This window comes from Contarinia nasturtii, unplaced genomic scaffold (genome assembly GCF_009176525.2).
Source record: "Contarinia nasturtii isolate CC-2019 unplaced genomic scaffold, AAFC_CNas_1.1 Cnas_scaffold_78, whole genome shotgun sequence".
NCBI lineage: Eukaryota > Metazoa > Arthropoda > Insecta > Diptera > Cecidomyiidae > Contarinia > Contarinia nasturtii.
In genome coordinates, this window is record NW_022197436.1 from 4,705,211 (window position 1) to 4,722,237 (window position 17,027).

At 31.9% G+C, this 17,027-nt stretch overlaps 1 long non-coding RNA gene across 1 annotated transcript; it reads left to right on the top strand.

Annotated features, from left to right (window-relative positions):
- The first annotated feature begins 1,774 nt into the window (after window positions 1-1,774).
- LOC116337092 lies at window positions 1,775-4,340 on the top strand. Its single transcript, XR_004200780.1, has 5 exons — window positions 1,775-2,326; window positions 2,482-2,484; window positions 2,664-2,666; window positions 3,779-3,806; window positions 4,127-4,340. It is a non-coding gene; the product is annotated as an uncharacterized LOC116337092 (long non-coding RNA).
- The last annotated feature ends 12,687 nt before the right edge of the window (window positions 4,341-17,027 follow it).

Consider the following 17,027-nt stretch of genomic DNA (forward strand, 5'->3'; position numbering starts at 1 on the left):
ATCGCCAAATCGAACCACGAATCAAGTACAAGTGGTTTCTTTTGCATTGATTATGTTAGGGCACTACTTTATAACGCTAGAGACGTCGACTAACCGAACTTTGATAAAGAGGTGTTTGTATGGTAGGATCTTCTTTGGAAGGTGCTTTAGAGCCATTATTCGAAAATTTAGTGCTGAAACGTAAGGTTAAATCACCATTACTTGCTCCATTATCAACCAAATATTGTTGAAATCGATGGCATTCATTGAGAACTATCTGAGTAGAGACAAAATTGTGTTTTGCAAGTAGAAAAAACCACAATAATGGCTTCTTAAGAAATAGCATTTCCATGAAAAAGGACCATCTTTTTAACTTCACAAAAAAACACCACATTAATTATTTCTCGTCTGTTTTTGGATGTTTGTTATAGGCGAAGGTCCAAAATACTTGAAACGTGCAACAATTAGTTGGTGGGATAAAGCAAAAGTTGAATGAAATCGACAAATCGGTCTGCCAACGCATGATTTTGAAGATTCGATACCTACTGCGTAAAATCGAAGACAATGGCCCGTTGAGTGTACTGAAAATAAGTTTTCCGGGTTGCCTATGAATAAAGCTAGCTACCGCTGAGAGAAATTCTCAAAATGCTTCTTTGGTGTTCAAATTGCGTACGCTTGAATTTAGTCTCAAAACTTTCTGTTCACATGTTATATACGAAATGAAAATCTATAACTAATTTATTGATTTTTGTTCTTTTTACAGCAAGTAAGTAAAAATATTTATTTGGATTTTTTTAAATTTATATCGTGCGATGAATTCATACATCAGATTCGATTATTATCATTGATGATGCATTGATCGTGCTATGTATTAAATATTTTAAAAAATATACGAAATGAAAATGTAAAACTAATTTATCGATTTTTTCTTTTTACAGTGTGTAAGTACCAACATTATTTGCCTTTATTAATTTATATCGTGCGATGAATTCATTCATCGGATTCAATAATTATGATTAATGATTAATTGATCGCGCGATGTTTTATGTATTTTAAAATATATACAAAATGAAAATGCAAAACTAATTTATTGATATGTTTCTCTTTTTACAGGAAGTAAGTACAAACATTTATTTTCCTTTATTAATTTACATTGTGCGATGAATTCATTCGTCGGATGCAATTATTATCATTGATGATGAATTGATCGCACGATGATCTTTTAAAATATATACGAAATGAAAATGCTAAGCTAATTTGTTGATTTTTTTATTTTCACAGCAAGTAAGTACAAACATTTATTTGTCTTTATTAATTTATATCGTACGATAAATTCATTCATCGGATTCAATTATTATTATAACTGATAACAAATTGATCGCGCGATGTGTTATATATCTAAAAATACATATAAATGTGTGTGCACATTGAAAATAAAAGCATTGTGTGCGTCGCACTTAGTTTGTGAGTACGAAGTCTACTATGTGCGCGCACTTCCAGTGTGAAAAATTCAATTCTCTATAAAACTAATTTATTTATTCTTTGTTCTTCTTACAGGTTGTAAGTACAAACATTATTTTTCCTTTATTAATTTATATCGTGCGATGAATTCATTCACCGGATTGAATTATTATTATCATTGATGGAAAATTGATCTCGCGATGTTTTATATATCTAAAAATACATATAAAAAGGAAATATAAAACTAATTTATTGAATTTTTTTCTTTTTACAGCAAGTAAGTAAAAACATTTATTTCCTTTTATTAATTTATATCATGCGATGAGTTCATGCATTGGATTCAATTATTATCGTTGATGACGAATTGATCGCGCTATGTATTATGTATTTTAAAATTTAAAACTAATTTATTTAATTTTTTTCTTTTTACAGTGTGTAAGTACAAACATTATATCGTTGACGATGAATTGATCGCGCTACGTATTATGTATTTTAACATATACATAGCCGCCAGAAAGTTTGGGTACGATGAATTAATTTCATACAAACTTTGTGATCTACATTTCGTCTGAATAGACCATCTATCAGAAATGACTCTTTCATGATCTGCGACACGTGTGAAAAACGGCAATTTGTCTGAAAATCGTTAATCGTACTCAAACTTTCTGGTTGCAGTGTATACGAAAAGAAAATTTAAATTAATTTATTGAATTTTTGTTCTTTTTTCAGTTTGTAAGTACAAAAATTTATTTGTCTTTGCGATGAATTCATTCGGATTCAGTCAGATTCGATTATTATCATGATGAATTGATCGATCGGATATTTTGAAATATATAAGAAATGAAAATGTAAAACTAATTTATTGATTTTTTTCTTTTTACAGGATGTAAGTACAAATATTTATTTGACTTTATTAATTTATATTGTGCAATGAAATCATTCATCAGATTCAATCGAATCTTTGATGATGAATTTGTCGCTCGATGTATTATATATCTAAAAATATAAAACTAATTTATTGATTTTTTGTTCTTTTTACAGTATGTAAGTACAAAAATTTATTTGACTTTATTAACTTATATCGTACGATAAATTCATCCATCGGATTCAATTATTATTATCTTTGATGGTGAATCAATCGCACGATGTATTGTATTATGACTTTTAAAAAATATACGAAATGAAAATTTCGATCTAATTTATTGATTTTTTTCTTTTTACAGGATGTAAGTACAAACATTTATTTACCTTTATTAAATTTATATCGTACGATAAATTCATTCATCGGATTCGATTATTATTATCCTAGATGATGAATAAAATACTTTAAAATATAAAAAATTCTTATATTGATGGCATTCATCTCATATCATTTTGGTTGTTTTTGCTATGATTAGTCCCAAAAGAGACAAAAGATAAGTTCATGATTTTTGGGCAATTTTCCAAAAGAACCGTGTCTCTATATGACATATACCTGATTAATGGTACGGATTTGAAAACTTTTATTAACGTAATGGATGAGATTGCTCTCCACCCCTGTGCGTCAGAAAAACCTCTTTAAGTTCTCTTAACCGTAGACCTACGTTGGGGTCGACCGATTTTTTTTGAACTGAAATATTTTCAAAACTGTTATCAATATTTGGCTGTGTTTTCGTGACTTTGTTGTTTGGACCTTAATCCATGGAAATCGGAGAGTTTTAGCTATTTCAATTTTGATTTTGGGACATTTTTGCTAGATCGGGTCGTTTTTGACCCACATATATTTTGTATGTAAATAATTTGATGGAAGATTCGCTTCCAGCTCCAGAAGTAGATATTGTGGAGTAAGAGGATCCGACCTGACTTAAAATGTTCTTGAAGTTGAACACTCGCGGATTACACCCCCTGAATTTCAATATTTTTTTAAGTTTTTCAATAAAATAAAAGCGAGAAAAATCGATCGGTAAATTTCATTATTTTTCATGTATTTCCATGAAAGTCGAAAACGACCCACCAACTTAAGATTAGTCGACATTTTTTAAAGTAGGTCAATAATTATACATATATTTGGATTACTGTACTGTACTCGTAAAAAATGCTCTTACGTTACTTCCACGGTATATTTTTGCATATACTATGGCCGGCTCCTAGATACTATTTTCCGTTTTCAAACATCAAAAGTATCTCAAGAGAGAGTGATAAGGAGAAGAGATATTGAACAATATATATACAAATTACCAAAAAAATCAGATAAACTACTCAAAAATGACGAAAATTATATCGAATTAATTTCAACAATATAAGAGTGTACGAAATGGAATTGTAAAACTAATCTATTTATTTTTTCTTTCTTTTATAGTAAGGGAGTACAAGAAGTCATAAATAATGTAAGTACGTTCTTGTATTGTACAATTTTAGAGAGATATTAAAAAAATAAACAGTCCATTTACGCGTACGTTATAAATTTGTTGTGGAGATTTCAGAAATTCCATGCCATCACAAAACTTTACTGAAAATGTAACACTAGCTTCTTTGAAATACTTTCTCACCAACAGAGAAAAGGCAAAAATTTAAATATATGCAAACGCATAGATATGCGATGTTTTTAATTTAATCGCTGAGGCGATGATGAAACGCAAAAAATCTCATTAAACAAATTTTCACTGGAAATGCATCCAAAATAATAAAACGAAATTTTTAATTACAGGCGGCCAGAAAAGATATATCAACATCAAGGTTATCCCAATGGCGCACGAATATAAATTATAACTGGAATATGAATTGTATATTATTTGATTTAAAAGATCTTGGTTTTTAACGAGGGAATGTATTCCACTCTTTTCCAAGCTCATATACTTGTATCGTCATCTTCTTAAAGGCTGACGTTAAAACTATTCAATAAATAAAATGAACAAAATAAACTTTGTTTTTCTCTCTTGCGTTTTTTTATAGTTTACTGAAAAAAAAGTGCTAGTGTAAATATTACCATATGTCAATAGTACGAGTTTCAATTGACATTTCAAATTTTTGCCAATAAATGTACTGCCAGATGCAATAAATTAGGCGGTCGGAACTATAAGAGGGATCGGTATAATCGGACGCGCTTGAAGTCTGAACAATTCAATGAGTTATAAGTCTACTCAAAATGTGTTTCATTCCATCTGATCATTGTCAATTGAAACATTCACTCATACTGACTGATCACAGAAACCAAACAAAAATTGCACATATGGGAGGGAGGTCGGCCCGAATCGCCGCACTTTTTTTGGAGCCAAATATCTCAGCAACTATAACTCATAATAACAAATGTCTGGTATCGTTTGAAAGCTGACCTTTTGTTCCATTTTAAGCACAATCTCACATTTCTCGTCGTTCGACGTGGGGTAAAATTCAATTTGAGCGTCCGATAAAATAAAATCGGGTATTATTCAGGGAGCCGAAACGAGGTTTTCGAAACAAAAACCAAAATGATTTAAAATGTTAACCATTTGAAACAATGACACCATTGTTATGTCCAGTATACAAAACATCTAAGTCTAATAGCTAGCTAGACTTAATGTATGGTTCTATATACACGCTGAGTGGGTGATATAGACCTTATACTCACTGAGTGTTTACTACATTAGTATAAACCTCATAAAAAATTGCAAAGGGGAAGCGCAATTTGGACAGACACTTATAAATCGTGGATATGTATGGATATGGTGTTTTTATCATCATATCCACTCATAAAAATACATATCTAACACTTATCCATACATATCCACGATTTATCCACAATTTATCCACAATTTATCCAGAGAAGTTACGTATATATATCAGACTCGTGGATAAATGTGGATAAATGGTGGATATGTATAGATAATTGGTGTAAAAGTATGGATATGGAGTTTTTATCATCATATCCACTGATATCCATACGTATCCATAAATATCCACGATTTATCCACAATTTATCCAGAGAAGTTACGTATCTATATAAGACTCGTGGATAAATGTGGATAAATCGTGGATATGTATCATAGCCGTGGTCTATCTGTGACCGAAAACACTGACGCCCTCCCTGATTGCATTAAATCGAACTAATCTGTTCCAAATGTTTTGTATTGCACCTAAAAGATGGCGCTCGCATATTCACAATAACAAAAATCCATTTAAAAAGTCTAAAAAGTACAGAAAAATAATTTAAAAAAGGAACAATAAATAAATTTTAAATCGTTTTTTAATGGAAATTATTTTTCTTTGTAATTTTGTGAGATTTACTTTTCTCAATATCGCTCAATATTGAAAAATATTAAATTAGAAAAATAAAATGGTTAACATAACCTCACTTTTTTTTCACAATGATAACAAGTTGATTGCTCAAAAAAGCTAAAAAACACCAGAAAATATTTACAAAATAAATGTAAATATATTTTTAAATGTTAATTTAAGTGAACATTAATATCATTTTCATTTTTGTGTGATTGGAATTCAAAATATTCGAAAATAACTAAATCAAAAAGTGTGCAACATAGCCTCACTTTCAATTACGTAATTGTTGTAATGGCGTTTTTAGAGCAAATAAATTAGTTTTCATACTTAAAAAACATTGAAAGAGGTAACGAATTTGGGAAATCATTAAGGTTTATAAAAAATATAAATTACTCCGTACAGTGCTGTACAGCTTTAAAATATTTTTTATTTTATTAATTTTTTTACTCTTCTGTTTCCGAATCTACTGAAGCGCACCCTCATAACATTAAAGTAAATTAATCTGTCCCAAAGTGTTATGTTTCTATTTGTATTAGACGTCAAATAAATTGCGTAATTGAAAGTGAGGCTATGTTGCACACTTTTTGATTTAGTTATTTTCGAATATTTTGAATTCAAATCCCACAAAAATGAAAATGATATTAATGTTCACTTAAATTAACATTTAAAAATATATTTACATTTATTTTGTAAATATTTTCTGGTGTTTTGTAGATTTTTTGAGCAATCAACTTGTTATCATTGTGACAAAAAAGTGAGGTTATGTTAACCATTTTATTTTTCTAATTTAATATTCTTCAATATTGAGAACAGTAAATCTCACAAAATTACAAAGAAAAATAATTTCCATTAAAAAACGTTTTAAAATTTATTTATTGTTCCTTTTTTAAATTATTTTTCTGTACTTTTTAGACTTTTTAAATGGATTTTTGTTATTGCGAATATGCGAGCGCCATCTGTTAGATGCAACACAAAACATTAGTTTGATTTAATGCAATCAGGGAGGACGTCAGTGTTTTCGGTCACAAAATTTATATGGGAATTCCTATAATAGACCACGGCTATGATATGTATGGATATGGTGTTTTTATCATCATATCCACTCATAAAAATACATATCCAACATTTATCCATACGTATCCACGAGTCTTATATAGAATGTGTTTTTGACATCATATCCACATTTGAATCCAACTGAATAATGTAATAATAATAATAATTTTCACTAACGGCCAGCATGTTCATCACCATTGTATGTACGTGGTGTATTCAAATTAACAATTGATTGGATAGGTAGTCAATTTCCGGTCGATGTCAATTTTCGAAAAATCGTATATACTACTAAAATGTACTAATTATGTACAATTATGTACAACAATTTTTATGATTATGTACCAACAAAAAATTTTCAGAATTTGGATTTTTAAAAATTGAAAATATCAAAACCCGGAAAATGTTTACCCGAATTTGTACAACACCAAAGTTATACGTCGTTAAAATGTACAAAATATGTACAATTCAAATCACCCATCAGATTTGAAAAATTTTCATCGGGTCACTATCTGGAGCCAAAAGTTCAAAAATCAAAAAAGTTCGATTTACGGATTTTTTTTTTTTAAATTTCGTACACCTCCAGTGTATACGTCGTTCTGTATACGTCGTTCTTAAAATCTCTTTATTTTTTAAAAGTACCATCTGTCTCTAGACTACTGGACAAATTTCAGACGAATCCGTTCACGGACCTATAAGTTACAGCGCTTGAAAGAGACCAACCTCTAGTTTTTATCGAAAAATGGAAAAAAAAAGAATTCGATTTTTTAAATCAACAACAATTTTTGTAAGACAAATCTATCAGCAAAGCTTAAACTAAGCTTGGTGATATTGTTCAGACTCTCTTCTATCTACTGGAGCTAGTAAGAAGTTCTATATTACTTTTGCATGTGGTAATACAGGCAACGGAAATCAACTACCCCAAAAATGTCTCTTTTTGAAGAAATGATTAAAAAAATCCAAGATCTTGCTTTGAGGGTCTGCAATATCCTAGTGAATAATCCAGAATAGATCCGAAGCATCACGTGGAACAGAACATTTCGATATATCAGTCCAACATTTGTGCAAGAAAACTTCACTTGAACGGAGGCTGCCGCATTTGTTCACAATGGTTTTGAATGGTAGTTTTATTGCGATAAATGTAATGTAAATATTTTTGTTGATAATTAATTAGCAGTATCCTACAGAACCTATTCAATCCATTTTGGGATAAGGTATAGTCTACACGGACATCAAAATCCGATATGTCCGCAAAAAGCCATATAATCCCTTTTTTTGTTCGAGCTCGCGTTTTGTGGGACCGTGTCTTTGAAAATATTGTTTTATCAACTGAAATAAGTTGGAACGGTGCCAAATGATTAATTTATGTCATTTTTAAATTTTTTGAATCAAAAGATTACTGTCTTGAGAGACAAAAAATATATTTCAAAATTTTCACAACCTGGTGTCTCTCAAAGCCAAACAGGTGATATTAATTTTCTATAACTTTGATAACGAATCACTTTGTTATTTCCGATGTGGCTTGGTGGGACTTCTATCTATGCCCTGAGTGGAATAATAGTGCAATATAATTGCTTCCCTTCCGAATAAAGTAATAAAATATTGAAATAAGGTGTATTTTGAGGTTGGTCTCTTTCAAGCGCTGTAACTCATAGGTCCGTGAACGGACTCGTCTGAAGTTTTTCCAGTAGTCTGAAGACAGATGGTACTTGTCAAAAATAAAGAGATATTTTATTCGTGACACGACCTGGTTGTCAGGCCAAAGACTTATTGAACCACCAAATATATTGCAAAATCATCTGTAATACGCGCAAATAAATGTGCATAACTGCATATATTTGGTGTATATTTCGTGTATATTTCGTATATATTTCGTCTATGGCATGTTTTTTCATTCTCTTTTGTGCGGATCTTCTTCGATTCTGTGTAGCTATACTGTGTGTGTGTGTACACTGTAGTTTAAAATACACCTTATTCACTGGTATAGGCGAGAAATTTTAATCGTATATATGATGAATAGGACGTGAATATTGTGTATAAATTTGTATGAACGAATAATGAAAGCCCCTAGACTTCGGATTGGGTGTATCTCAACAACAGTGTTTTGATCAACTTCATTTGGTCTTTGGCGATGAAGCTCCATGCAGGGCCACTGTATATCACTGGTTTACTGAATTCAATCGTGGTCGTCATTCGCTCATCGACGAATTCCGTGAAGGTCGTCCAAAATCGGTTGTTGTTCCAGAAACTATCGATGCTGTCAGAAACATGATAAAGCAAGATCGTCATGTCACATACCGTGAGATTGAGGCATCCTTGGGCATTAGTATGAGAAGCATACACACGATTTTGCATGAACATTTGGCCGTAAAAAAGATTTGCTCTCGTTGGATTCCACATAAATTGACCGATGACCAAAAATTAGCTCGTGTGAATTGGTGCAAAGAAATGCTCAACAAATATAACCGCGGTGCATCATATTCCGTCCATAACATCGTCACAGGCGACGAATCGTGGATATATGCGTATGAGCCCGAAACTAAACAGCAGTCGACAGTATGGGTCTTCCAAAGTGAAGATAATCCAACGAAAGTTGTTCGCGCTCGAAGTGTTGCGAAGCAAATGGTCGCCTGTCTTTTCGCAATTAGTGGACATGTGGCAACAGTTCCACTAGAGGATCGTAGAACAGTCAATTCTGACTGGTACACCACCATTTGTTTGCCAGAAGTGTTTGGTGAATTAAGAAAAAATAACCACCGTCGCAGAATAATTCTTCATCATGATAATGCGAGCTCTCACACAACTGAATATTTGACCGCTCAAAAGATCGAATTAATGGGTCATCCACCGTACAGTCCTGATTTAGCACCCAACGATTTCTTTTTGTTTCCGAGCGTAAAGAAAAAACTGCGTGGTCAACGATTTTCGACGCCAGAAGAAGCAGTTGATGCGTTCAAAACACACGTTTTGGAGATATCGGTTTCGGAGTGGCATGAATGCTACGGCAAGTGGTTCGAGCGTAAGCAAAAGTGTATCGACCATCATGGCGAATACTTTGAAAAACAATAAAGCCATTTTTGATAAAAAACGATTGCGTTGTATATGCTTTTCTAGAAATATATGGAGCAGCCCACGTACTATGAACAGTTCGAATTAGATGTCAAACAGAACAGTCGTGTTTTTCGCTACAGCTTGAAATTTTTTTTTAACTGCATTATTTTTTGCACATCAAATCAGTAAAAATGGCCGACTATTGCACACAAAACGATGGCGGTAAAGTTTCTCGCCAAGAAGTATTGAACTACGTGTACGAGGCATTCAATAATTCTCAAATTGATGTGTCACTGCGTCAGTTCGCGACCAATGTGTTGAATCATTTCAACATTACGGCCGATTTTTACAACCGCATCCGCAATGAAATCAATGCCAGTCAAAAAAAAATTAAACCGATTCCGTTGTTTGACAACGTGCCGACCCGGATTCCACCAGTGGAACAAACAGAACCAGAACAGATTGAAGTTGATGTTGATGTTCATCAACCAGTACACGATGTTTCAATTCCTGATGATGCAAGCCAAATTCATGGTCAGCAGCGCGATATTGAACGTAAGTATCGAATCATCAAATTTCTCTGGATAACTTATGGATATAAGTGGATAAGTGTTGGATATGTATTTTTATGAGTGGATATGATGACAAAAACACTATATTCGAATAAATTATGTATTATGAGAAGTGAACATTATTATGGGAATATTATGGGAATTCATATTATTATGTATGAATTATTATATTATGAGTAGTGGATCTTGTGGAGTAGGTGGATCCGACCTGACCCAAAATGGGTCAAGAACGACTTCCAGCTCATGTCATCCCGTTTACTTCTCATAATATTCCCATATGATATCGTATGAGAGTGAGCGAGGAGAAATGATCTGGACATGAATCTTGTGGAATAGGTGGATCCAACCTGACCAATGGTGGTACCAAATTTTCGTTATTTTTCTCGATTTCCCATCGGAAAAGCGAGAAAAATCGATTTGAAGATTTTTCCAGTTTTCTTTATATAAATAAACTGTGAGATACTTGAAATACAGATTCAAGTCCCATTGAAAGTCTCAAATTTAAGTGTTATCCGATTTTTCGGATTTTCGGATCTTTTGAACCCAGAAATCATTCCGCTGTGATTTAAACCGATTTCTGGGTTCGAAATATCCGGAAATTTTTCTGTGAGCTCATAAGCAGATGTTAGCAATAATCCAATATCTGTTTCCCCTTCGTCTTCGCCTCTTTTATTCTTACTAAACTTTTACATTGTAGTTAACCTGTTTTACAGAGATGGCGTTTTTGTGCAAGATATGTGACGTCACAATACATTCTTATTGACTGCGTGTATCTCCTGAAAAATGGTGCTAAATTTTACATCATGCCGAAATAAAACAAACATAGTTTAGAATCTTGTGAGAATGATACAAAACTATCACGGAAAGGATAAAAGTTGATAATAGAAATTTTCTAATGGTGTTCATGTTCAAAATTGTGCGCATGCATAAAAATTCCCCCGTATTATTTTGTAAAATGATACAAGCTTCATTTAAAATGAGAAACAACACACGAATGTGTAACGATAGAACATGAAAACTGCAAATAAAACAAAAGCAAACGAAAAAAATTATTCCACAACTGATATTTAATTTGTAAAATGAATAATATCTGCTGTTAGTGTGGTCTGTGTATCGCTCTCGATACAGTATTATTATACATTCATGAATGATAAGCATCGCTTTGTGCTCACAATTACTATTTAATGCATAAATACCGGAATGGAACAGACTTTGAAAAAGGCCATACCAAATAACTTGCTTTAAATAATCATATTACATGGTGAAATTTGCAATAATTACCAACCAACCACTTAATATAATAAAAAATATAATAAAACGTCCCCCAATTCTTATACATACTCATACTATCTCTCCTTTATCATATCACTTGTTCTCAGGCCTTCATAAGCTTTTTAAATTTGGTTAGCATAGTTCTAGTCTTTACTTCCGTTTCACTGCCGAACAGACGCCAGCATCCACTTTTTCTTTAATTCAGTCAAAAAATAATTTGGTACAAGTGGAGATATCTCTATTATAAAATAAAATATACGTTCCTCTGTATTTTGAATGTTTTTACGAAACATTAATGGTTCAATACAAGGTTGCTAAGCGTTTGATTAAAGTTGTCCTTACTACACAAGCCAAATGAAAGTTTATTCTGTATTTAAGTTATACTTTATTAGTTTGCATTTAATGAGCCATAGTCACTTTCAAACGATCGTTGGTTTTGTTTTTAAAATATTCAAAGTTTGTATCAACCCAGCGAACATCACATCTTTTTTCTGGACGAAACACAACCAAAAAATGACTATGTTCATAGATGTTGAAGGTAAAAAAAATTAAATTTTAGAAGCGATTAATAGCAATTGTCCTAAAGGGGTCCTACTGATCATGATAAGTGCAACATATTCCACTTTTCAACTTCTTGAATACGAAAAGAGATTCAGTGTCAACCAATATAAATTTCCAGGCCTAACTAAATTATTCACTCAAATTAATTCATTTATTCATAATTTTATTTATTTTTTGTGTATTTTTAAAAAATATTGTATTGTTTATAATCGAGACACTAAATCCTTAGAAGATTCGAATATTTCACATCTCCAATCTAAGCAAAAAAAGTACACAAATTTCGACTAACCACAAAATATTTATTTTTACTAAAAAAAATCGCCAACATATTTAAACAAATATTAAGTTGCACTTTTTATTAAAGTGTCTTTAATATCAAAGTCTCTAGTGGTCATATTAAAAAAAGATGCACATTAAAAACAACAAATTATGAAAATACAAAGAAAAGTTGTAATTGAATACAGAATTCCACCGTAGCCACCATCCTAATATCACTGCCACGATACGTTTGGATGTTCTCTCCATTTTTTTCTGCTTGGCTAGGGGCTTATGTGTTACTCGTTAAATCAACCTTATACATCTTTTTTGTTCACGTATCCAAAAGAATCACGTTAATTCTCAATGAAGCCTTTTTCTAAACAGTTTTTGAGCTGATCCATATACAGTAAAACCTGACGGAATCCGATGGGGAATTTTTTTTCCACTATTGACAAGTATTCCAGTATTCCCAGGTTTTCATGCCAATTCAGAAATGACTTTCCATTACTGATTTGAAAAAAAGAGGAAAAATTCATATATTTTTATCATTATATAGCTAGCGTTCCAAAAACCCTAGCAAATCAAAAGAATTTTTCTCAATTTTTTTCTACTATTAGGGGTGAGCGTTTTTTACAATTATCCACTACTAACAGGTCATTTTGTATGGAAGAGCTCAACGACGGAAATTTTTTCCCACTATTGACAAGAATTCCACTATTCCCAGGTTTCATTATTGACAGGTTTTACTGTATTTTGCGCGAGTATTCGGTTTAATTTGTCGTTTTTACTTTTCCGCACACATAGTGTGAGTTTTCTGGACGTTTCTGAGGTCAGAGAACCCGAATCAGGCCGTTTTGAGCATGGTTTATGTTAATCTGTACGTCGTACGTTGTACGTCGTACGCAAAATTTGTTAGCAAGATTGTGCTCATCCTAGATTCTTAATTCAAAATCTGACTGTACAGGATGATTGGGGGTCCCGAGGAATAGAAATCATTAGATTTTGAGCGATTTTGGTTGATGGAAAAAAATGTCATGCCTGGAGTGATACCTATGAAAAAGACTCCAATTTTCGTCCAAAAATCATACTTAATGTAGACTTAAACACTCAAAAATATGTATTGGGGTTTTTTTTGGCACAAGAAAACCGAATCCGAGGTTATTTTTGAGATACAATCAATTTTTGATACAGTTTCCTTGAAAAACCGCAAAAAAATTGAAATTTTGTATGGGAGCCTTGCCTTAATGACGTGAAACTTTGCACAGACTATTTTTTGCACAAAAAAATAACATTCTAAAAGTTTGAAGATATTTCAATTAAAATTAGGGGTACCTCACATACAAATTCTATGGGAGGTACTCTTAATTTTGGTTGAAATTTCTCAAAACCCTCCGAATGTTATTTTTTTGTGAAAAAATAACCTGTGCAAAGTATCACACCATTCATATAGCATACAGACATGGCTCCCATACAAAGATCCAAATTTTTTGTGACTTTAGTTATGGAAAGTGTTTCAAAAATAATTTTTATGGCAAAATTAACGTCAGACATATTTTTTATAGTATTTTGTTAGAAAATAGAATACTTTCAAATGTCGTACAAATGGGTTCATCATGAAAGTGTGAAAAATCTTTTCTCGGGTACTTCTGCTATTAAATTAAAGAATATTTCGTTGCCAAAGTTGAAACATATTTTTTGGTCTCGAACTTTACGCCACTTGAAAGGCTTGAAAAATCGAACAAATATTATTTTAAACTTTCTTAATAAAATACGCAACTACACACTTATATCGCTAGTATTAATTTTTAGCACTTTGGGATTTTTAAATATAATTAATCCAAAAGGATTAATAGTTAGTCCCAATGGATTAAATTATTATTTTTTAATTATAAACATATTTTTATTTTAAAATTCATGCACATTCTCTAGCCAGCATCAAAAACATCATCTTATACTATTCTCTCACTTCATACGAAAGAATACCAACAATTGTTTCATTACACTCAAACGTCAACTATATGAGAGTCAACTACTACACACGCATCACTTTTACTGGCGAGTCAGTGGAAACATGAATACGAACGACGTTCAACGATTGACTCGCCAGTAGAAGTGATGCGGTTGTAGTAGTTGACTTTCATTTAGTTGCCGTTTGAGTGTTGCCATAAAATTGTTGTTATTCTTTCGTATGAAGTGAGAGAATAGTATAAGATGATGTTTTTGGCGCTCGCTAGAGAATGTGCATGAATTTTAAAGTAAAAATATGTTTATAATCATAAAATAATAATTTAATCCATTGGGACTAACTATTAATCCTAGTATTAATCCTTTTGGATTAATTATATATAAAAATCAAAAAATGCTAATAACTAATACTAGAAATATAAGTGTATACCACCGTGCGAAAAAGTTCGTCTTACTCCCGTAAGACTCTTTATATGTTATTTTAATTTTGTAACAACACTAAAAATTGATGTTATCTTGAGTTCCATTTTCTGGAGCACCAGCTATTTGCCAGTTTTAATTGATGAGATAGTGATTAAAATGGCAACGATTAATCAGAGCAATTTTCCTTGGTTTTTCTTCACAAACAGTGAACTATGTGTTCAAAAGAATTTTTTTTTGCCAGTGATTCATTTTTTAATCAATCATAAATAATAAATGGAACAATTGTTTGTTCAATGACTCGACGCAAATATACAAGCACCAACAAAAGAAATCCCATCATAAACCAATTTCTTGAGTGTCAATTGAGAACTTTCTGAGAACATTGAGGTGGCTTATGTCTGGCTACAAACTTTGTTAGTTTGATTAAAAAAAAAGTCATGTAGCATAGTTGTTTATTTCTCATGCGGTGATGATTTATGTACAAATTTTGCAAATAATTCAAGCCAGCCAATTTCTCTGGCGACATTAGTAGAGTTATTTTTCATATTTCGCTATTTCAATTGGGTTAGCACAAAATGTTAAAGTTTCACAAGCGACGAAATCGTTTTTATTATTATATTCAAGAAGGATTGTTGTTTTGCATTGAAAAAGTTGTGGTGTTGTGACTTTGATTTGTTTTTCGTTTTTATTTGTCGGCCACAATGTTTGTCTGTTTGCATTGTTTCAAGACAATGCACAACTCTAAATGGGAATTGTTTTTTTTGCATGATTTCATTAAATCGTCCATCATGCATTCAGATCGTAAAAAGCGTGATTGTTGAAAACAAAAAGTGATTATGGTATAACTTTGACTATTCAAAAAAGTTTGGGGTCGGCCAAGGCAGTGTTCAAAGCCATAAGTATGAATAGAAAAAAGAAGTAAACACAATGAGAAAGGAAGGCAACAAGAATGAGAAATGCTTAATAAAACATTTGAAATTTACTTGAGCAAAATTTGGGATATTATACATAAAAGATTTCATTATTATCATGTACCATGTCGAAAGTTCAATGGAGGGAAGCGGTTGTGGTGGTTGTAATAACGAAATATGTGGTTTGAATACCCATCAACTTAGAATCCGACATTCAACGTGTACTCAAAACGATATGACTTTTCAACCTGCATTTTCACAATTGCTCCAAAGAAAGTCAAAAATAATAATAGCCCGCTTTTTGGCATTGTTCTAAACTTTCTATAAACCAAAAACTTGAATTACCATACATCACCGCTACTGATCTAAGCACAGCTATATTCTACATTCTACCATCACTTTGAGTGAAAGACTTTTACAGCGTTGCCGTTTTCGTCATGTATTTATTCTTTGGTTGAAATACAAAAAAAATCAGATCCAAAATTACGATTTAAATAATTTTTCTCTATAAAAAAACGTCTGACTAACTTTAGAGTTTCCAAGTGTTGATATTGCGAAAATTTAACATAGATTGTTAAATATATCGTTTTGGGTGCATTTCGATGTAAATTACAGTCTATTATTTGCAGAATAAAATCAATAAGATGCTTTTAAATAACTTTGAAGTTCAGTTACACCTTCAGATTTAAATAAATCTCGTTATATTCTCTCTGTCTGTCTGTCTCTGTCTCTCTCTCTCTCGATTCATAAATTAAAGATGTAATGTAGTTGCGTGTTCATAGCATAAAGCATTAAAATAATGAATGAGTCTTGGTGGTAAAGTTCTTAACTCGCTTCAGTGTTACTACTGAACAAATTGAACATCTCAAGTGATGGATAAAATACAGTGTGTGCATCTGCTTAACTTGCTATTTATATCGATTCCTTTGACTTGTAATTGACTAAATTGTAAACCGAAAAATGTTCATCAACAAGAGTGCTACCAAGAATTGAAAGCAAAAGTCATGACCTTTTTACCAACGAAGATTGAATTTCAGATGAACCAAATGTGCTAGAGTAAAAATATTGGATTAGATCAATTCAAGCAAGACTTTTTATGTCTTTCTCTGTTTGACAGCTTTTGGATGTGAAATATTAGCGAAAATTCGTGTATTTGAATGGGCAAAATGTGTTATAGTATCTATGAAGTTTAAGTATTATAGTTCAAATATCAGAGACTTTTTCTTAGAGCAATGCACAGTAAGGAGGACAATGTATGTGAGGAGAAACGCTCTGAAAGGTTGGAGGAACA